Source organism: Mytilus californianus, unplaced genomic scaffold, assembly GCF_021869535.1.
Source record: "Mytilus californianus isolate M0D057914Y unplaced genomic scaffold, xbMytCali1.0.p SCAF_12, whole genome shotgun sequence".
In the NCBI taxonomy this organism is placed as follows: Eukaryota; Metazoa; Mollusca; class Bivalvia; order Mytilida; family Mytilidae; genus Mytilus; species Mytilus californianus.
In genome coordinates, this window is record NW_026262604.1 from 51,524,907 (window position 1) to 51,546,519 (window position 21,613).

The 21,613-nt window shown below is 32.0% G+C and overlaps 1 long non-coding RNA gene across 1 annotated transcript; it reads right to left on the reverse strand.

Moving 5' to 3' along the window:
- Positions 1-457: 457 nt before the first annotated feature.
- LOC127721975 (uncharacterized) lies at positions 458-16,140 on the reverse strand. Its single transcript, XR_007991554.1, has 3 exons — positions 15,867-16,140; positions 10,677-10,897; positions 458-1,271 (listed from the first exon to the last, which is right to left on the reverse strand). It is a non-coding gene; the product is annotated as an uncharacterized LOC127721975 (long non-coding RNA).
- Between the last annotated feature and the right edge of the window lie 5,473 nt (positions 16,141-21,613).

A 21,613-nucleotide genomic window follows, 5' to 3' on the forward strand; every position in this document is an offset into this window, starting at 1 on the left:
ACATATCAACGATATAAGGATTCGGCTCGAAACGGGGAAAAAGCTCGGCAGAGCCTCGCATTTCACCGTTTATAAGCCTCATCCTTATATCATTGATATGTCAAGTCAATGCACTATTATTGTCTATATATGCAGATTTAGTCAGGTTTAAGCCGTATTAAATCATGGGAGAAAACGTAGCTCATTTTCAAGCAATTAGCGTTTTCCATACATCTACATCTTTCAAGTTTCAGTTTTGAGCATTCCTGATGAAGGTAAATCCAAAGGAGCTCTTGGGACACACCAACTTTATAGAGAGTTATTTTTTTTTGCACTCATTTCGCGCAAACTTTCTTAATCTTCATTCAGTTCTTCTGTTGATACCATACATGTACATTGCACATTTTTTTTTATATGCCGTTATAGCTACGGTATCGAGCCTTAGATTTAGATTGACAAAAAAGTACATACAAAAATGTAGTTTTATCATCCCTATATTTGCCATTTTTAACCTGAAAAATGAAATAAGGCGTCCTCCAAAAACAACTTATGATAATTCTAACAAAACTAATACATCCGCTACTGTCCAGAGGCTGAACGTGGTACTATAATTTTGTGATTTTCGGGACTTTTTTCTACCTTTTAAAACATGTAAATGACTAACATTTAGCATCAAACAGTCCCGAATCAATACATGTATTAGGCTATGCATACAAATCTTGATATTCCATAAGTACATTTCGCTTATAAACGTAGAGGTTACGTTTCAGATGTTTAAATGTGCAAGAATTTTGTAAAAGTTGAGAAGAATTTTCGTCAAGTTGAAATCCGCTGCTACTCATAACCTTAACTACGTAGGTAATTGGTCTATTGTTTACATGATTTAAACCTCCTTGTCCAGGAACAGCCCAACTTAAAATCACACCTTCTTTTGCATGTCTGAATATATTGTCCAAAAATATACCCTCGTATTGCTTTGGTATATGTTCGGCTACTTCAATTGAAATAACCCAATCATACACTGGTAGTCCATATTGAGGAATTGTAAGGTCCATAAATTTAACATTCCCCTTGCTCTCCTCTTCAGAAAATGGTCCACCATCGTATGAATCATATGATTTTATATTTCCTAGTTTTAGAAGCTCGTTTTTATACTGTCCAGTTCCGTCTCCGAAGCTTGCAACAGTTTTTCCTTGCAAAAAATTGGACAATGCAGGCAGAAGTGTTTTATCTGCTCCACTATGCCCACCTCGTTTACAATATCCCCCTCCTTCAACTGTGGGCCTTCGCCTCTGAAATAGGATCATGCAAACTAGAAAATAACAATAAAAAAAAGAAAAATATTCCAAAAAATAAAAATATAAAATCTGATTGTTGTCAAGAACTTAATGGCGCATTGTATTATGTATACCCGCTTTTTAAAACAAATTTAGTTTACTAAATGGCAGGAGTTTTTACTGGGTTTCATGTTTTTCGGTTATAGATTTTCTGTATTTCGTTAAATTGCTACATTTTTTTTTCTCTGGGTTTGTTAGATAACTTTGAGGTTTAATCTAAAAAAGAATGAATGTCCGTTAATGCTGGCTGAAACGTGGAAAATTTCCTCAAACAAATTTACGGCGAGCCGAACTTCCCACTTGTAAAACAGTCATTTCAAGTTGTCAATAGAACTAATATTGCGACTGTCTCGTGATGTTTTATACAGTTTTGATAAAGATGCTCTAAAATGTACATTTTATTTGGCTTTCCATATTTTTGGTTCTGAACTATCGGCAAACGGTCCGGGTACACAGTTATCGTCCTTTGATTTTCGTTGTCCACGAATATAGTCCCTAGTGTGGACAGTGTGTTACTTGTCGATTTTTTTTATACCCCTTCCGAATTTATTTCTCCATGTTTTATGACTCAAATAGTAAGAAGGGGGGTGAAATGACACTGTAAAAAAATTTGGGTCATGAATTTTAAAGTAAAGTAGTGATTTGGTCCAGCTGAAAAATGTTAAAAATTAGCACATCGGAAGCTGTCAAAAGATTTGAAGACCCCCTTAGCATGAAATTGTCCATATTTTGAGTTAGAGCCGATGAAGTTTTCTATAATTTTGATATAATTTGTCCCAAAAGTAGTACAACACACTGTAAAAATATTATTGAGAAAGCGCAGGTGGGATTTTTTTAATTTCCATTTATTGTCTAAAAGAAATGCACTACGAAATAACTGTGTACTCGGACCTAAGAGGTGAAATCAGGAAATATAGAATCTGTACTTTGGCAACTTCCCTGAATGATTTGATGGTGTCAATTTATCAAATAGCATAAAACTAAAGGATTTAAACTTTTATTTGATAGAATTTCTGCAAAAATGACCAATTTTGGCATTTTATGGTCAAAATAAACATTTCATAGCTTTTTCAATTTTGATGCATAAGTGGCATTCTGACTTTCTATCTGACAGGTTTTTATGTGTCAATATTTGTGTTTCTATGTTTCAATCCAGTTGTATTACTCATTTGTGAACTCTGAATCTACAGAAAAGAAGATTATCTCAGACAATATGCGCAAAATGTGTTGTATATATGATCATCGTTTTACGCCCTGTTTGGATCAAGTTAAATGTGAGGAGCTTGGAACATAAAAGTTGAAGTCCATTATAAAGACCTCACTAAATTTGTATAAAAAGCACTTAACAATGTCTTTTGTACCTGTTTTATGTCACAAAATACCTTTCTTTTCTTCTGTAGGATAGCAAGTGGTTCAAATATAAGCCTGTTGAGACTAAAATTGCATGCATGTTTTTCACTAAAAAGTGAAAAATCTTTGTATCAGACCATACTGTCTGCAAAAAAAGTTGAATGCAAGAGTCTTTTTGTGCTCAGATTTATTGTATCATGTCACCTGAGTATAGAAATGATAGAAAAGACACAAAATTTTATTTCATATAGCTTCATATGCATTTTTAAATGTAAATATGTGATACGGCCTAAATTGACCCTAAATTATTTTCAGTCTTACTTGGCCTAAGACCCTTTTAAGCTAATGTGATATGTTATTTGTAAGTTTTCTTTCCATTTAAAGTACATTAAATACATATGTAAGGATTATTTATAACCAAAAAGCTTTACAAATTTAAAATTGCTGGAAAATATTACATCTTCATGTAAGGCCCCCCTTCATTGGAAAACCTCCATTTTTAGCCACAGGCTCATATAAATTTGACTTTTTAATAATTATGATAAGTCTGATGAATCAAATGAGTACTCTATTGCTTTTAATACATAATATATTATATATTAAGGCATTTCAAAAGTATTTTTTTGCAATATTTTAATTTTTTAAGCCTCAATTGTTGATAGTTGAAAATTTTCAATTTTAACGTCTAAATTTAACACTCAAAGTTCAATATAGAATTAGTCATATTGTCTATAATATATATCCTATTGCCATGAAACTTTGTAAGCAGTCTTATAATTTAATAAGCTTTAGTCATACCAAGTTTCATTAAGATTGGTCAACTTTTTCTACCCTATTAGGTCCGGGTACACAGTTATCGTCCTTTGATTTTCGTTGTCCACGAATATAGTCCCTAGTGTGGACAGTGTGTTACTTGTCGATTTTTTTTATACCCCTTCCGAATTTATTTCTCCATGTTTTATGACTCAAATAGTAAGAAGGGGGGTGAAATGACACTGTAAAAAAATTTGGGTCATGAATTTTAAAGTAAAGTAGTGATTTGGTCCAGCTGAAAAATGTTAAAAATTAGCACATCGGAAGCTGTCAAAAGATTTGAAGACCCCCTTAGCATGAAATTGTCCATATTTTGAGTTAGAGCCGATGAAGTTTTCTATAATTTTGATATAATTTGTCCCAAAAGTAGTACAACACACTGTAAAAATATTATTGAGAAAGCGCAGGTGGGATTTTTTTAATTTCCATTTATTGTCTAAAAGAAATGCACTACGAAATAACTGTGTACTCGGACCTAAGAGGTGAAATCAGGAAATATAGAATCTGTACTTTGGCAACTTCCCTGAATGATTTGATGGTGTCAATTTATCAAATAGCATAAAACTAAAGGATTTAAACTTTTATTTGATAGAATTTCTGCAAAAATGACCAATTTTGGCATTTTATGGTCAAAATAAACATTTCATAGCTTTTTCAATTTTGATGCATAAGTGGCATTCTGACTTTCTATCTGACAGGTTTTTATGTGTCAATATTTGTGTTTCTATGTTTCAATCCAGTTGTATTACTCATTTGTGAACTCTGAATCTACAGAAAAGAAGATTATCTCAGACAATATGCGCAAAATGTGTTGTATATATGATCATCGTTTTACGCCCTGTTTGGATCAAGTTAAATGTGAGGAGCTTGGAACATAAAAGTTGAAGTCCATTATAAAGACCTCACTAAATTTGTATAAAAAGCACTTAACAATGTCTTTTGTACCTGTTTTATGTCACAAAATACCTTTCTTTTCTTCTGTAGGATAGCAAGTGGTTCAAATATAAGCCTGTTGAGACTAAAATTGCATGCATGTTTTTCACTAAAAAGTGAAAAATCTTTGTATCAGACCATACTGTCTGCAAAAAAAGTTGAATGCAAGAGTCTTTTTGTGCTCAGATTTATTGTATCATGTCACCTGAGTATAGAAATGATAGAAAAGACACAAAATTTTATTTCATATAGCTTCATATGCATTTTTAAATGTAAATATGTGATACGGCCTAAATTGACCCTAAATTATTTTCAGTCTTACTTGGCCTAAGACCCTTTTAAGCTAATGTGATATGTTATTTGTAAGTTTTCTTTCCATTTAAAGTACATTAAATACATATGTAAGGATTATTTATAACCAAAAAGCTTTACAAATTTAAAATTGCTGGAAAATATTACATCTTCATGTAAGGCCCCCCTTCATTGGAAAACCTCCATTTTTAGCCACAGGCTCATATAAATTTGACTTTTTAATAATTATGATAAGTCTGATGAATCAAATGAGTACTCTATTGCTTTTAATACATAATATATTATATATTAAGGCATTTCAAAAGTATTTTTTTGCAATATTTTAATTTTTTAAGCCTCAATTGTTGATAGTTGAAAATTTTCAATTTTAACGTCTAAATTTAACACTCAAAGTTCAATATAGAATTAGTCATATTGTCTATAATATATATCCTATTGCCATGAAACTTTGTAAGCAGTCTTATAATTTAATAAGCTTTAGTCATACCAAGTTTCATTAAGATTGGTCAACTTTTTCTACCCTAAGAGGTGAAATCAGGAAATATAGAATCTGTACTTTGGCAACTTCCCTGAATGATTTGATGGTGTCAATTTATCAAATAGCATAAAACTAAAGGATTTAAACTTTTATTTGATAGAATTTCTGCAAAAATGACCAATTTTGGCATTTTATGGTCAAAATAAACATTTCATAGCTTTTTCAATTTTGATGCATAAGTGGCATTCTGACTTTCTATCTGACAGGTTTTTATGTGTCAATATTTGTGTTTCTATGTTTCAATCCAGTTGTATTACTCATTTGTGAACTCTGAATCTACAGAAAAGAAGATTATCTCAGACAATATGCGCAAAATGTGTTGTATATATGATCATCGTTTTACGCCCTGTTTGGATCAAGTTAAATGTGAGGAGCTTGGAACATAAAAGTTGAAGTCCATTATAAAGACCTCACTAAATTTGTATAAAAAGCACTTAACAATGTCTTTTGTACCTGTTTTATGTCACAAAATACCTTTCTTTTCTTCTGTAGGATAGCAAGTGGTTCAAATATAAGCCTGTTGAGACTAAAATTGCATGCATGTTTTTCACTAAAAAGTGAAAAATCTTTGTATCAGACCATACTGTCTGCAAAAAAAGTTGAATGCAAGAGTCTTTTTGTGCTCAGATTTATTGTATCATGTCACCTGAGTATAGAAATGATAGAAAAGACACAAAATTTTATTTCATATAGCTTCATATGCATTTTTAAATGTAAATATGTGATACGGCCTAAATTGACCCTAAATTATTTTCAGTCTTACTTGGCCTAAGACCCTTTTAAGCTAATGTGATATGTTATTTGTAAGTTTTCTTTCCATTTAAAGTACATTAAATACATATGTAAGGATTATTTATAACCAAAAAGCTTTACAAATTTAAAATTGCTGGAAAATATTACATCTTCATGTAAGGCCCCCCTTCATTGGAAAACCTCCATTTTTAGCCACAGGCTCATATAAATTTGACTTTTTAATAATTATGATAAGTCTGATGAATCAAATGAGTACTCTATTGCTTTTAATACATAATATATTATATATTAAGGCATTTCAAAAGTATTTTTTTGCAATATTTTAATTTTTTAAGCCTCAATTGTTGATAGTTGAAAATTTTCAATTTTAACGTCTAAATTTAACACTCAAAGTTCAATATAGAATTAGTCATATTGTCTATAATATATATCCTATTGCCATGAAACTTTGTAAGCAGTCTTATAATTTAATAAGCTTTAGTCATACCAAGTTTCATTAAGATTGGTCAACTTTTTCTACCCTATTAGGTCCGGGTACACAGTTATCGTCCTTTGATTTTCGTTGTCCACGAATATAGTCCCTAGTGTGGACAGTGTGTTACTTGTCGATTTTTTTTATACCCCTTCCGAATTTATTTCTCCATGTTTTATGACTCAAATAGTAAGAAGGGGGGTGAAATGACACTGTAAAAAAATTTGGGTCATGAATTTTAAAGTAAAGTAGTGATTTGGTCCAGCTGAAAAATGTTAAAAATTAGCACATCGGAAGCTGTCAAAAGATTTGAAGACCCCCTTAGCATGAAATTGTCCATATTTTGAGTTAGAGCCGATGAAGTTTTCTATAATTTTGATATAATTTGTCCCAAAAGTAGTACAACACACTGTAAAAATATTATTGAGAAAGCGCAGGTGGGATTTTTTTAATTTCCATTTATTGTCTAAAAGAAATGCACTACGAAATAACTGTGTACTCGGACCTAAGAGGTGAAATCAGGAAATATAGAATCTGTACTTTGGCAACTTCCCTGAATGATTTGATGGTGTCAATTTATCAAATAGCATAAAACTAAAGGATTTAAACTTTTATTTGATAGAATTTCTGCAAAAATGACCAATTTTGGCATTTTATGGTCAAAATAAACATTTCATAGCTTTTTCAATTTTGATGCATAAGTGGCATTCTGACTTTCTATCTGACAGGTTTTTATGTGTCAATATTTGTGTTTCTATGTTTCAATCCAGTTGTATTACTCATTTGTGAACTCTGAATCTACAGAAAAGAAGATTATCTCAGACAATATGCGCAAAATGTGTTGTATATATGATCATCGTTTTACGCCCTGTTTGGATCAAGTTAAATGTGAGGAGCTTGGAACATAAAAGTTGAAGTCCATTATAAAGACCTCACTAAATTTGTATAAAAAGCACTTAACAATGTCTTTTGTACCTGTTTTATGTCACAAAATACCTTTCTTTTCTTCTGTAGGATAGCAAGTGGTTCAAATATAAGCCTGTTGAGACTAAAATTGCATGCATGTTTTTCACTAAAAAGTGAAAAATCTTTGTATCAGACCATACTGTCTGCAAAAAAAGTTGAATGCAAGAGTCTTTTTGTGCTCAGATTTATTGTATCATGTCACCTGAGTATAGAAATGATAGAAAAGACACAAAATTTTATTTCATATAGCTTCATATGCATTTTTAAATGTAAATATGTGATACGGCCTAAATTGACCCTAAATTATTTTCAGTCTTACTTGGCCTAAGACCCTTTTAAGCTAATGTGATATGTTATTTGTAAGTTTTCTTTCCATTTAAAGTACATTAAATACATATGTAAGGATTATTTATAACCAAAAAGCTTTACAAATTTAAAATTGCTGGAAAATATTACATCTTCATGTAAGGCCCCCCTTCATTGGAAAACCTCCATTTTTAGCCACAGGCTCATATAAATTTGACTTTTTAATAATTATGATAAGTCTGATGAATCAAATGAGTACTCTATTGCTTTTAATACATAATATATTATATATTAAGGCATTTCAAAAGTATTTTTTTGCAATATTTTAATTTTTTAAGCCTCAATTGTTGATAGTTGAAAATTTTCAATTTTAACGTCTAAATTTAACACTCAAAGTTCAATATAGAATTAGTCATATTGTCTATAATATATATCCTATTGCCATGAAACTTTGTAAGCAGTCTTATAATTTAATAAGCTTTAGTCATACCAAGTTTCATTAAGATTGGTCAACTTTTTCTACCCTAAGAGGTGAAATCAGGAAATATAGAATCTGTACTTTGGCAACTTCCCTGAATGATTTGATGGTGTCAATTTATCAAATAGCATAAAACTAAAGGATTTAAACTTTTATTTGATAGAATTTCTGCAAAAATGACCAATTTTGGCATTTTATGGTCAAAATAAACATTTCATAGCTTTTTCAATTTTGATGCATAAGTGGCATTCTGACTTTCTATCTGACAGGTTTTTATGTGTCAATATTTGTGTTTCTATGTTTCAATCCAGTTGTATTACTCATTTGTGAACTCTGAATCTACAGAAAAGAAGATTATCTCAGACAATATGCGCAAAATGTGTTGTATATATGATCATCGTTTTACGCCCTGTTTGGATCAAGTTAAATGTGAGGAGCTTGGAACATAAAAGTTGAAGTCCATTATAAAGACCTCACTAAATTTGTATAAAAAGCACTTAACAATGTCTTTTGTACCTGTTTTATGTCACAAAATACCTTTCTTTTCTTCTGTAGGATAGCAAGTGGTTCAAATATAAGCCTGTTGAGACTAAAATTGCATGCATGTTTTTCACTAAAAAGTGAAAAATCTTTGTATCAGACCATACTGTCTGCAAAAAAAGTTGAATGCAAGAGTCTTTTTGTGCTCAGATTTATTGTATCATGTCACCTGAGTATAGAAATGATAGAAAAGACACAAAATTTTATTTCATATAGCTTCATATGCATTTTTAAATGTAAATATGTGATACGGCCTAAATTGACCCTAAATTATTTTCAGTCTTACTTGGCCTAAGACCCTTTTAAGCTAATGTGATATGTTATTTGTAAGTTTTCTTTCCATTTAAAGTACATTAAATACATATGTAAGGATTATTTATAACCAAAAAGCTTTACAAATTTAAAATTGCTGGAAAATATTACATCTTCATGTAAGGCCCCCCTTCATTGGAAAACCTCCATTTTTAGCCACAGGCTCATATAAATTTGACTTTTTAATAATTATGATAAGTCTGATGAATCAAATGAGTACTCTATTGCTTTTAATACATAATATATTATATATTAAGGCATTTCAAAAGTATTTTTTTGCAATATTTTAATTTTTTAAGCCTCAATTGTTGATAGTTGAAAATTTTCAATTTTAACGTCTAAATTTAACACTCAAAGTTCAATATAGAATTAGTCATATTGTCTATAATATATATCCTATTGCCATGAAACTTTGTAAGCAGTCTTATAATTTAATAAGCTTTAGTCATACCAAGTTTCATTAAGATTGGTCAACTTTTTCTACCCTATTAGGTCCGGGTACACAGTTATCGTCCTTTGATTTTCGTTGTCCACGAATATAGTCCCTAGTGTGGACAGTGTGTTACTTGTCGATTTTTTTTATACCCCTTCCGAATTTATTTCTCCATGTTTTATGACTCAAATAGTAAGAAGGGGGGTGAAATGACACTGTAAAAAAATTTGGGTCATGAATTTTAAAGTAAAGTAGTGATTTGGTCCAGCTGAAAAATGTTAAAAATTAGCACATCGGAAGCTGTCAAAAGATTTGAAGACCCCCTTAGCATGAAATTGTCCATATTTTGAGTTAGAGCCGATGAAGTTTTCTATAATTTTGATATAATTTGTCCCAAAAGTAGTACAACACACTGTAAAAATATTATTGAGAAAGCGCAGGTGGGATTTTTTTAATTTCCATTTATTGTCTAAAAGAAATGCACTACGAAATAACTGTGTACTCGGACCAAACATCGGCAGATTCCGTTACCCGACATCTTGTCAGATCTGTCGAGGTGTGCCGAATGGAACTACCTGGTATACCGAATAAAAAAACGCATGGCGTGCACACTTAAATATGTAACAAACGTTTGAATGAGATATGTATATTAAAACTTCTCCATATAAAAGATACGTAAGTTTTACAGTGTACGTCAGTTAGACCGCACCCAAGGGTTGACTGGGGTTCAAAAATATCATCACCTGGATTTCTCGTGTTCAGTAAAAGTCAAGCTGACGGGCCGGGCCGTCAGGCTGGCCTTGTGTGTATAAAGAAAGCAGCAAAGTTGGAATGTTGATGATAAATTATGTAGAAAGAATAATCACGCCCTCTGTACGTTAACTCTTGTAACAACAAGTTTATTGGTCCTTACAATATTGGCACTCGTACCACATCTTCTTATATCTACTTACAGTTCTGCACCGTTCTAACATATTTTCTATTTCCAGTGGCAGTTTAAATTTCCTGCTCCTTATAAATTGCGATTAATCTACTTTGCAGAATCTAAGAATTGAATTTATTGTTAATTCGTTATTGTCCTAAAATCCCCCCTTTAAATATGTTTTCTATTAAAAATACCGTAAAAACACAATAATCTTTTTTTTATAATTTACCTCACACTGAAGTTTCCCCATCTTTTTGCTCAGTTTATTCAGCATCTCTGACACAGTATTCCGTTGATTGCGTACATTGGTCATGTAAGTATCATTCTGTTCTGTATAGTTTCCATTGCTTAAGGTTACATAATATAAACCCAGTACTATGTACCCAGACAGCAATAATAGCAAAAAATGCTTGGCATTGTTGTTCACCATATTTGTACTGTCATGGACATCTAAAAAATTAAAAGTACTTCAAATCTAAATTCTATATTACCATGAACTTAAATGTTGCCCATTTTTCTCTATTTTCTATATTTTAGCACCTAGCTATTAATATCTTATCTTTTCATTTTTTTTGCCTATTTTTCTCTATTCTATATTTTTTGGGCCCATTTTTCTCTATTCTGTAAACCCCATCTAGACCCTCATTACTGTTCATTGGTGTCAATTTAAAACAAGTAAGCAGACAGAGAATGTTCATGTCACAACGATGTCTATGATTTTAAATGCAGTAAAAATATATGTTCTTAAGTTAGTTTAATGTTTGATGTTCTTCATACTCAAAAGTTCGATAAGTTTAAACACACTTGGCCTACACCAGTAATAATTCTTGATGTATTTTGCTCTAAATTCCTTATATTGAGGACACGCTAGGATAAAATGGAATTCGGCTTCAATTGGTATTTAACATAGACACTGATTTCACTTGATCGCCGCGATATAAAATTGAGAATGGAAATGGGGAATGTGTCAAAGAGACAACAACCCGACCATAGAGCAGACAACAGCCGAAGGCCACCAATGGGTCTTCAATGCAGCGAGAAACTCCCGCACCTGGAGGCGTAGCCTTTTTGTGCTGATGCGGCGTAAAGCAATCACCTATCAATCAATCACTTGATTGTGATACCATGATATAAGAATATAAATAATAAAAAAAGATAGACTATAATATATAGAACTATATTGCGACAGATAAATATAAAAAAGGCAATGATGAGACGAATAAGCATAAACAATAGAACAGTTGACTTGTATGATTGTTATAACTAATAACTTGCCTTGGTCACGGTGTATAACCGCCGTACAGTTAATTACGGACTTTGCTGCGTATATCGAAGCGAGGTTTATAAATACAGAGTCAAAGCATTTTCCTTCAAAAACGAATTGTCGTAAAAGTTAGCATATAATGCTTAAAGAAAAAAGGTTGACGAGATTCTCGGTAAAAATTTACATGTAATTGTACATTACTTTATATGTAGTAACATAAAAAGCTATCAAATAAAGTTTTCGAATACGCTTACCATGTTTTATTTATTGTTTTATTTGAACAAGTTGTTCGTTACCCGATGTTTATTTGTAATTTTATACATTTGTTTATTGAATAATGCTATATAATGAATTACAAAATCATTATTTTATTAAAATTAAAAAAATTTAAAGACGGATATTCGAATTTCACTACTGTACCCATCGTTGTCTGTATAGTGTGTGTGTGTGATTTGTACCGTTCGTTGTCTGTATAGTGTGTGTGTGATTTGTACCGTTCGTTGTCTGTATAGTGTGTGTGTGATTTGTACCGTTCGTTGTCTGTATAGTGTGTGTGATTTGTACCATTCGTTGTCTGTATAGTGTGTGTGATTTGTACCATTCGTTGTCTGTATAGTGTGTGTGCTTTGTACCATTCGTTGTCTGTATAGTGTCTGTGATTTGTACCATTCGTTGTCTGTATAGTGTGTTTAATTTGTACCGTTCGTTTCAAATTCTTGTACAATATTAGTCTTTTCAGTAAGTAGGGTTAAAATGATGATTAGCAGCCACTAGAGCCCTAGAGCAGGGTAGAGCACTAGTGGTATTTGGCCAAGGTCAAATAGTACGAGAGATAGTTGGTTGGTGACAAGGGTATGTTTGAGGGTGGTGTCCATTTAGTCTCCACGTCACAGAATCTATTTATTCAAGCGTTGAAATTCAGATATATTTTACCAGGTTTTCTTTACCACTAAAAAGGGGCCAGATATATATCGTTTTTTATATAGATTAGACCGTTGGTTTTCCCGTTTGAATGGTTTTACACTAGTAATTTTTGGGGCCCTTTATAGCTTGCTGTTCGGTGTGAGCCAAGGCTCCGTGTTGAAGACCGTACTTTGACCTATAATAGTTTACTTTTATAAATTTTGACTTGGATGGAGAGTTGTCTCATTGGCACTCATACCACATCTTCTTATATGTATTCAACCGTTGTTTCAACAATGTCAAAAAGTTGTTTTAACTCTCTGAATCTATGCAAACTATACTTAAATAATAAGATATATATCTGGCCCCTTTTTGTGGTAAAGAAAACCTGGTAAAATATATCTGAATTTCAACGCTTGAATAAATAGGTTCTGTGACGTGGAGACTAAATGGACACCACCCTCAAACATACCCTTGTCACCAACCAATCATCTCTCGTACTATTTGACCTTGGCCAAATACCACTAGTGCTCTACCCTGCTCTAGAGCTCTAGTGGCTGCTTATCATCATTATAACCCTACTTTTGTCGTTGTGCGTTTCCAAATGTCAGATTTCTACATCAATACGGTAGACATGTATGTGAATACTGCGTGACAAGACCTGAAAGCTTATGTAAATAAAGTACTTTAAGTTGTCATTTTAAATTTTTCTAAAGAATATAATAAAACGTTGTATCCATAGAGTAACTACTTGAACTGTAATTGGTTTAATTCAATGAAATTCAAAATTGGGTTAAATGTGTTCGACGGTATATTTGAATGTTCTGTGCTAAGGTTATAACTCATTAATAAAAATTTGTCAGGAACGTTTTTTGAAATTAAATTGAACAAATAGCAAGACCAGTGAATCCGCACATTTCGTGTTAATAGTCAGCTGCGATAATATAAAGAAAACGACCATTTAACTTCAAGGGGAGGGTTATGGTTTTTTCCTAAATAAATATTCTGATCCGCCATTTGATGAAAACAATATTGTGGTCAAGCAGATGACCAAAAAAAAATATTCTGAATCCAGATTTTCTTCATCTTATAGTGTTAAATTTTGAAAAACAATAATTTGATTGATAGCTTTGCGCTTTGCGCGAAAAAAAATTCTGACTCAGACAAAAAACCATACCCCCCCCCCCCCCCCCCCCCCCCACCCCTTGAAGTTAAATGGTTGCTCCCTAACGGCTTCAAACCCAAACAGTGTTGCTAGATGTGTAAGGATTTTAAAATTGTTATATGTTACATCATACATATACACGAGATTAAAATACCTAAAAGTTAGGTATTCCTATACAGACAACATAATAAGTATGTTCTTATCGCGCAATTACTAGTAACGTACAGAGTATCGAAGAACTTTGCAGTAAACAAGTTACAAAGACGAATATTTTTGAAATAATCATAACAATTACAATGAAATAGGCATTTACGATATATTAGGAATAAAATACGCTTGCAATACGTATACCAGTTGGGTTTTTTTTAAGTTTTTGTGTACAAATTTAATGTAGATCGTGTGTCTTTTATCTGTGCATCCCTTTATGCTCGGCATTTTGCAAAAATACTTTTTGGTTTAAGAATATTTAACTAAGTATCATTTAATACACAACACATACATCTAAAGTTTGAAATTTAAACTATAAAAAAAATCAAGTGTATTTAAGATTAAAAAAATCTTTTAACATCAAGGGCAGATAACTATATTGAATTTGATAGGACAATTTGTATTTTCTTTTTTCAAGACAATAAGTCCCGTGACCCCCTATTTGTATTTGATATATCGGAAGTATTTGTGAAATGTAATTCTTTCATTGAATTTTATCCAAGTCTATCTTTAATGATTCCTCAATAAGGAAACTTTAAGCAATCAACAATAAATATATATTAACAAATAAGGAAACAATAAGTTTTACCTAGTATATTATAATTCATATAAAATGACTGTGATTTCGATATTTTCAATGTATTTCTACGTAAAAACAAGGTCCGTGACCTCAGTTTTAATATTGAAATTTGGAAGAACATTGACCCAGAAGTCTTTTACAGAAGTTTTAGAATGGTTATTTTTTTTTCATAATTTAATATTGGATGTAACACGTCTTCTGATTGGCTGAAAGTTTTTTGTCTATCAGCTCATAGACATAATTTTGTCATGGTGACTGTGACGTCATCAACATTTTTTTGTGATTTATTCCTTAAAAATGGAATTTAGAATTAAATTATAAGGAATGACTGTAATATTTTTTATGTCTATTTTAAATTGCCTAAAAATGTGATTAAAGTAAAAATAAAACGTCCAAATGAATACAAACACAGAAAATAAATCTAATCAAAAACAAAAAATAGAGATGATAATAGAATTTAAAGTAAAATTTTGTCTTCCAAAATTTAAATAAGGGGTTCATGAGGAATTGCGTAAAAAACTATACAAAATGGGCACCACAAAAATTAAGCAATGGCAAAGTCCATACTTCGGTATAAAGGGAAAACCCAAATATGAATCTGACAAAGAAATAATAGTAGGTGCACAATAACATATTTTGATTAACATGTTGAGAAGGTTTTAATAACTCTTAATAGGGTGAGTTGCGGATACAAAATGGGTATCCCTAAATAAAGCAATGGTGAAGGCAATGCTTTTTAAGGGAAATCTAAAAAAAAAATAAAATCGAACCAAAACAAATAAAATAGCATTGCACAATATCATTATATGGTTAAAAATCATCAAATTATGATCAGGGGTTTAGGAGGAGAAAGGAAGATATTTAATTTTTAGGTATAATGTCCCCAAAAGGCTTTTGACAACAACTGCAACCTGTACCGTACAGTACGTTTTCCTGTGCCGTATAGTAAGCTGTCCTGTACCGTACAGTACAGCTGTATAAGGCTACGGTATGACCGGAATGTGAACAATTCAAAAGAGAAAACCACCGGCCTAATTTATACTACACAATTTGAAAATAAACGAATTATGACAGACAGCAACCATTGAACCTCACCCTGAACTACAAGTCCATGGTTGGGAACGTGATAATAAAGAAATTGGCGGGGTTCAACATGTTTAAATATGCTTAATGCTGAAAATTTGGTGGATAGTTGTTTCATTGGCAATCATACCACATCTCCTTATTTTTATATTAATACAAATTAGAATAATTGGTAATTACTAAAATAAAAACAATGGAAACATATATAATTACTTACCTTTCCCTGTGTTTGTTTAAGTGTTGCCTTAAATATCTATTAACGTTGTTTTTAATTGTGAACTGATATATTATTTACTTCCCAAAAAATCCAAAAACAGTGTAAACAGTTGTAGCTATTGAAGAACGGAGGAAATTATGCCAAATACCGTGTTTTGATTTTTATCCTGTTAAAATCGTTTTTTAAATCTACAATACAACTCAGATCATTTTTATAAATAATAGGTCCTTGGCACGTAAACGTCATAATTGTAAAGTGATTTAAATGTTCTATAAAACGCCAGTCAGTCACATATCTGATATCTGGCTAAAACTATACTGAGCAAGTTGAAAAAAATGCACTTAATCTCGGCATTTACATTGTATGTTATATTTTTAAACTTTAACTGAATTATTTGGGAAAAAAATAATTCACTGCAAATTAAATATCTGTTGACACTGAGATATGTTCCGCCTGTATCATGTGTATGTAATTTTGACAATATAATGCAATTGTTGATTTTAAAATGGCAATACTTAAACGTTTAAACTATGGAAAACAGTCAAAGTCAATGAACTATGATTGAAGGTGCAGTGCCAAATAATCACAGGTTATGAATAATGACAAGGCTAAAACATTGCACACTTTACAGCAACTATATACAAAATAACATTTATTTATCACATGTGGTCTTCTTTAAACTGACCTTATCCGACCTTTTATATATATAAAGTATGCAAAAGTTTCGAAGTCAATAAACCATGTCGGACGGGGAAAGCAAATATACTCTCCATGGGAATGAGACGTGCACACATCATTGATCTGCCATTAGTAGTTCATCTTAAACTACATAATCACATGTAAAATACAAATAAGTCATATATCATGTTCAATGTATATAAAAAAAAAACAAAAAAAAAAGAAACATAGAAAACTAAAGACTTAGCAACACGAACCCCACCAAAAACCGGGTGTGATCTTATCTGTTGCAGAAAGGGAAGCAGATCCTGCTCCACATGTGGCACCCGCGCCGTGTTGCTAACGTAGGTACAAACCCGGTATAAAGTCTAATTAGGTAGGTCACATTCGAGGGAAAGAAGACAACATTGTGGTTACGACAATTGGATCATATCCGTCGTCATCTGTGAAACAGATATTTCATAATGGTCAACCAAATTGAGATGGCGATCGTAAAATGTTCGAAGGAATGACTTCAACTTCACCACTTTGAACTTGAAAAGTTTATAAACATCATCTTATATATGCATTGACTTCAAAGGGAACTCTGTGACTTTTAGATGAAGAACAGCAATGAAAGCGCTGTTTCTTTGTCTTTTGTGTTGTTGTTTTTTTTTTGTTTTTTTGGTTTTTTTGCTGTGGATGTACTGATTTTGTGTCATCGATGGATACCCCATATCTTTGTTTTTCTGTTATCTTACAATGATGACTATCCGGATATATTAACCCCAGTCTGAGCTTCTCGTCTACAATTTTCAAGATATTAGACAATCAATATTTGTATTTTATCCTTTAGTTCTATTTTTTGTTGGCTATACCACCGGGTATAATTTTAACCCACCATTTCTTCGGAAAATGCATGTAACAGGTCAGGAATATGACAGTTGTATTTTTCTAAACTTGTTCTGTTGGTTGACAACATTTGGTTTTGTCAAATTATGTGGACTTCCCCTTTTTGAATTTACCTTGGAGTTCGGTATTTTCGTTATACTCTTTTACAACTAAAATCTAGACACTCTGAGGATAATATCTTGACATTTTATCTTGGTTTAGATATGCACGATGATCATAGTTTTTGGGCAATGGCAACAAACGCTACTTTATGGAAATAACTCATATGGTACAAAACGGCATTTGGACTGAAATCCGACAGAAAAAAAAAACAAAATATAGTTTTCGTATGTTTTGGGATGTGTAAAAAGATGTAGTCGAAAATTTGTTACAATTGAAATATTGTTTTGCTGTCTCTTTTTTATTTGTAAGTGTTAGGGCAAATTTCTTATTTTACGAAAGGGCCATTTTCAAAGTCTTCCAGTCATTTAATATTCAGAGTATAACTGCTTTATATGTCTACTTTGAGGTATAATATAACAACATTAATGGCGTATTTCTGAACCTGCTCCAAAATTTAAAAGTCTAAAAATTGCTTCATTTTGATAGATTTTGGCAAGTTTTGAATAATAATGGCGTCGCAAAGAACATTCCTAACGAAATGTAAAGCCATATTTTGTTTGTCTTTTAGATACACATTAATTAACGATAGTTAAGAATGTCCTTCAATAAAAAAAAAATCATTTAAAATTTGCAACATTGTATCAAAAACTGACTTCAACAGCAATGTTCAATGCTGAATAACATTTTGATTTTAATCTATTGATATTTGTAAAATAATTGTTAAAACTTAAAAAACAATTAAAGAGATTATGTAGGTTCGTCAAAACGGCAAGTATCACCAAGAGTCCAAAGGACGTGGATGTAAGTAGCAACTATATGTGACCCGTGACCGTACGGCCTTCTGCCATAAACAAAACCAATACCGTATAGTCCGATATAAAAGACCCCGAAATGCATGATAATATTTGAAACTATCCAAACGTCAAAAATAACTGCATGAACTATGACAAAACAACAACCGAATAACAAATAATTATGACACTAGAAAGAAATCAACAACCCCGAAATCACGGGCTCCCGACATGGGATAGTCACATAAAGAATGTTGCGAGGTTAAACATGACTTTTGTTAATCATTTAGACTCTTTGATATTCACATTAAGGGGGCTAGGTGGCCGAAAGGTCAAAGTAGTTCATCTAAAGCAATAACTAGCCTGTCAAGACTGAGGTTGTGAGTTCAAATCCCGCACGTGACAGGTGCGTTTGACTCGGATCTTAATTGACCAAGACTGCCAGTTTTTCTGCCGAAAGTCGTTGGTTCTCTCCGGGCACTTCGGCTCCCTCCGCCATGATATGACCAAGAGTGCTGAAAGTGGCAATAAAGACCAACAATGAATCCATCTTTTATTCACATAACGGTTCATGTAAATTTTAGGCTGGTTCTCTCCCTAGCAATATACGGGTATTAGACCCAACCAGATAAAGGTCAGGGAACCAGTCTAATGTAGATTTTTACAACTTTTTTATTCTGACAATGGACATGAAAGTAATACAGGGAAAACTGACCTTAACTAATGTACATACTACAGTGGCGCATTCATTCTTTTTTTCTCCCAAAATGAAATAACAATTTGATTTAAAGGATGAACAGTTGGGATACTTTTCTTGCTGTTCAGTATATTGAAAGTCATTACCTTACAGAAAATATTCCCTATGCGTAATGTCAATACTCTATTGATTTTAGAATAACTTAAAGAAAGGATGCTAGTGGTACTGAATGAATTTAAAACTGCGTTTGCATGTATATATTGTATATATTGTAAAAAAACATGTAAAACCACATAACGTACTTATTGACCAGTTTTTTACCTGGTTATTAATGACAAAAGTCGTCATAATATATGGGCGTTGCTATGGAATGCAATATATAATGATCTAGCTTCATATTTACTTAATATTACAAAAGTTATATATATCTTTTTTAAAATGATTCCAAGTGGTTATGACTCTCTCTGTCTCTCTTTTACAAAAAAAAGTATTTATCTTTTGTTCTCTTTGGTGTTCATGGTTTCTGTTAAATTATTTATGGCCTTTTGCGGGGGCGGGGGAGAGGAAGATTTCGAAAATCAATATTCTAGTTTGGTAAGGACTAAATCAGATAACCCTGTTCAAAAAAGAATAAATGAAGGAAAATGATTTATTTAGCAAACAAACTGCAGGATTTGAAATCAGTGAGACTGGCAAAAGGTGAAAATGAATATTACATCAGAAAATTCTATCCACCCCTCTTTATCCTCAGAATATCAAATGGTAGTCCCCTAAGTACAACTACAATCGTTATGTAACATATGTACGATTTTTAGCAAATGATAGTATAACAATAACATGACCATGAAATCAAATCGTTCAAAGTTATTTATTGAAGCGTAAATTTACATCTTCGTAGCTGTTTAAATAAACAATTTTTGAATATTTCAAAAACGCAATTAAAGAAAATAAATACTTTAATCAGTATTGATTATAATCTTAAAAGACACGCAAAGTGTAGCATTGGTATATATTGGCAGCACAAAGAGAAAGAAAATTTAAAAAAAATACCCGAACATGACTTTTGTGATATTTGCTCATGTACTTTAGTCTGGTTTCAAGTATAGATTAATATATGAGATATTTGAACAATATTTTACAAAACTAAACATATATACACAAATTATGTACATATTACGTATTATTATCTTGTTAACAGTGTAAGTCACCGACCATTCATCTTTTGTGAGTGGGGTGATTTTTTAAAATAGATTATTTAAAAATAAATTTCTTGATTTTTGTTTTGCTAAGTTCCATTGAATATAAGGGAACGGAGGGTGGTGGATTCGATATTGCGATTGAAAAAAAAATTCTTGTTCCTGTATATTATTGAAAACATAATATTTTTTTTTTATTAGATTGCAGAAAAAAAATTTGCCCCATGAAAAAAAAATGCCCCCACAAAAAAATGAATGATAATTTTCTATGCCCAAGTCAGTTACAATTCAATTTGACAATGAGAAGAGACGTGAATATAGTCTCTTATTCTTCGTCCTCTTTTTAGGACAGTGTTCCCCTTAAACAAATTTTCTCATTCATCGCAAATGCATTGTTCAGAGTCAAATTGTTCTAAAGGGTTTCTGTCTACCAAAACTATTTTACGATATCAATACACAGAAACCCTGATAAGCTGCTAATCGCACTATGTCTTGTCTTTTCCCTCCCTTAGATAGTTTTACGCTTGACGCTCACACTTTGTGACGTCGCTGATAGTTTCCCCACGAACACTGTGACATTACCGATAAGTTCTGGTGATGACTACGCCTAGATACCTAGGTACTAGAATTACGGAGCGACTGAGCACGATGATATAGATGAGGGGAGGACGATACACACACAACATTTCGCGCTGTATGTTCATCTTGTATACTAGTATATCCTTCGACTGTTATCAATAAAAGATGTTGAAGATATTTTGGATTTTGCTTTGTAAGACTTTGTGATTGTCAATTTAGTAACAGACATTTGCAAGAACAAACAGTACTGCTCCGGCTTCTTAATTTTGAGCGTGACTTTAGATACAAATGAACGAAAACATTGATGAACGATTAAATCGGTTTAAGATCAAACAACGTTTCAAAGAACTAGTTTCATATAGCTTCACTTTCTAGATGCCGCTGTACAAAGAATTGCTATAATTTTTGGACCTTTTCCCAGAGAAGCTACGTTGACTCTCTTTGTTTTTGTTATTTTTTTTCAGTAATGTCCTTGCTTTTACGTGTTTATTCTTCTTTGCTTCTTTGACTGATGCTTGTCTGTTTTCTTTCGGTACTAGTTTTTTCAACATTTGGTTTTTGATAGTCGTTTTAGTAGCTTCTCCTTCTTTTTTAATGTGTTATGCAATTTTCACGGTGCGATCTAAGTTCAGTTTGGTAATACAATGAAGTTTAAATGATATCTTTTATGAAGTTTAAATCAAAAGCAAAAGCAAAAAAATATCAATTGTAGAATATATTCTCATTCCCCCCATTTCCATGGAATGCAAGACAAACTAAAGGCTCTAAAGAGCCTGTGTCGCTCACCTTGGTATATGTGCATATTAAACAAAG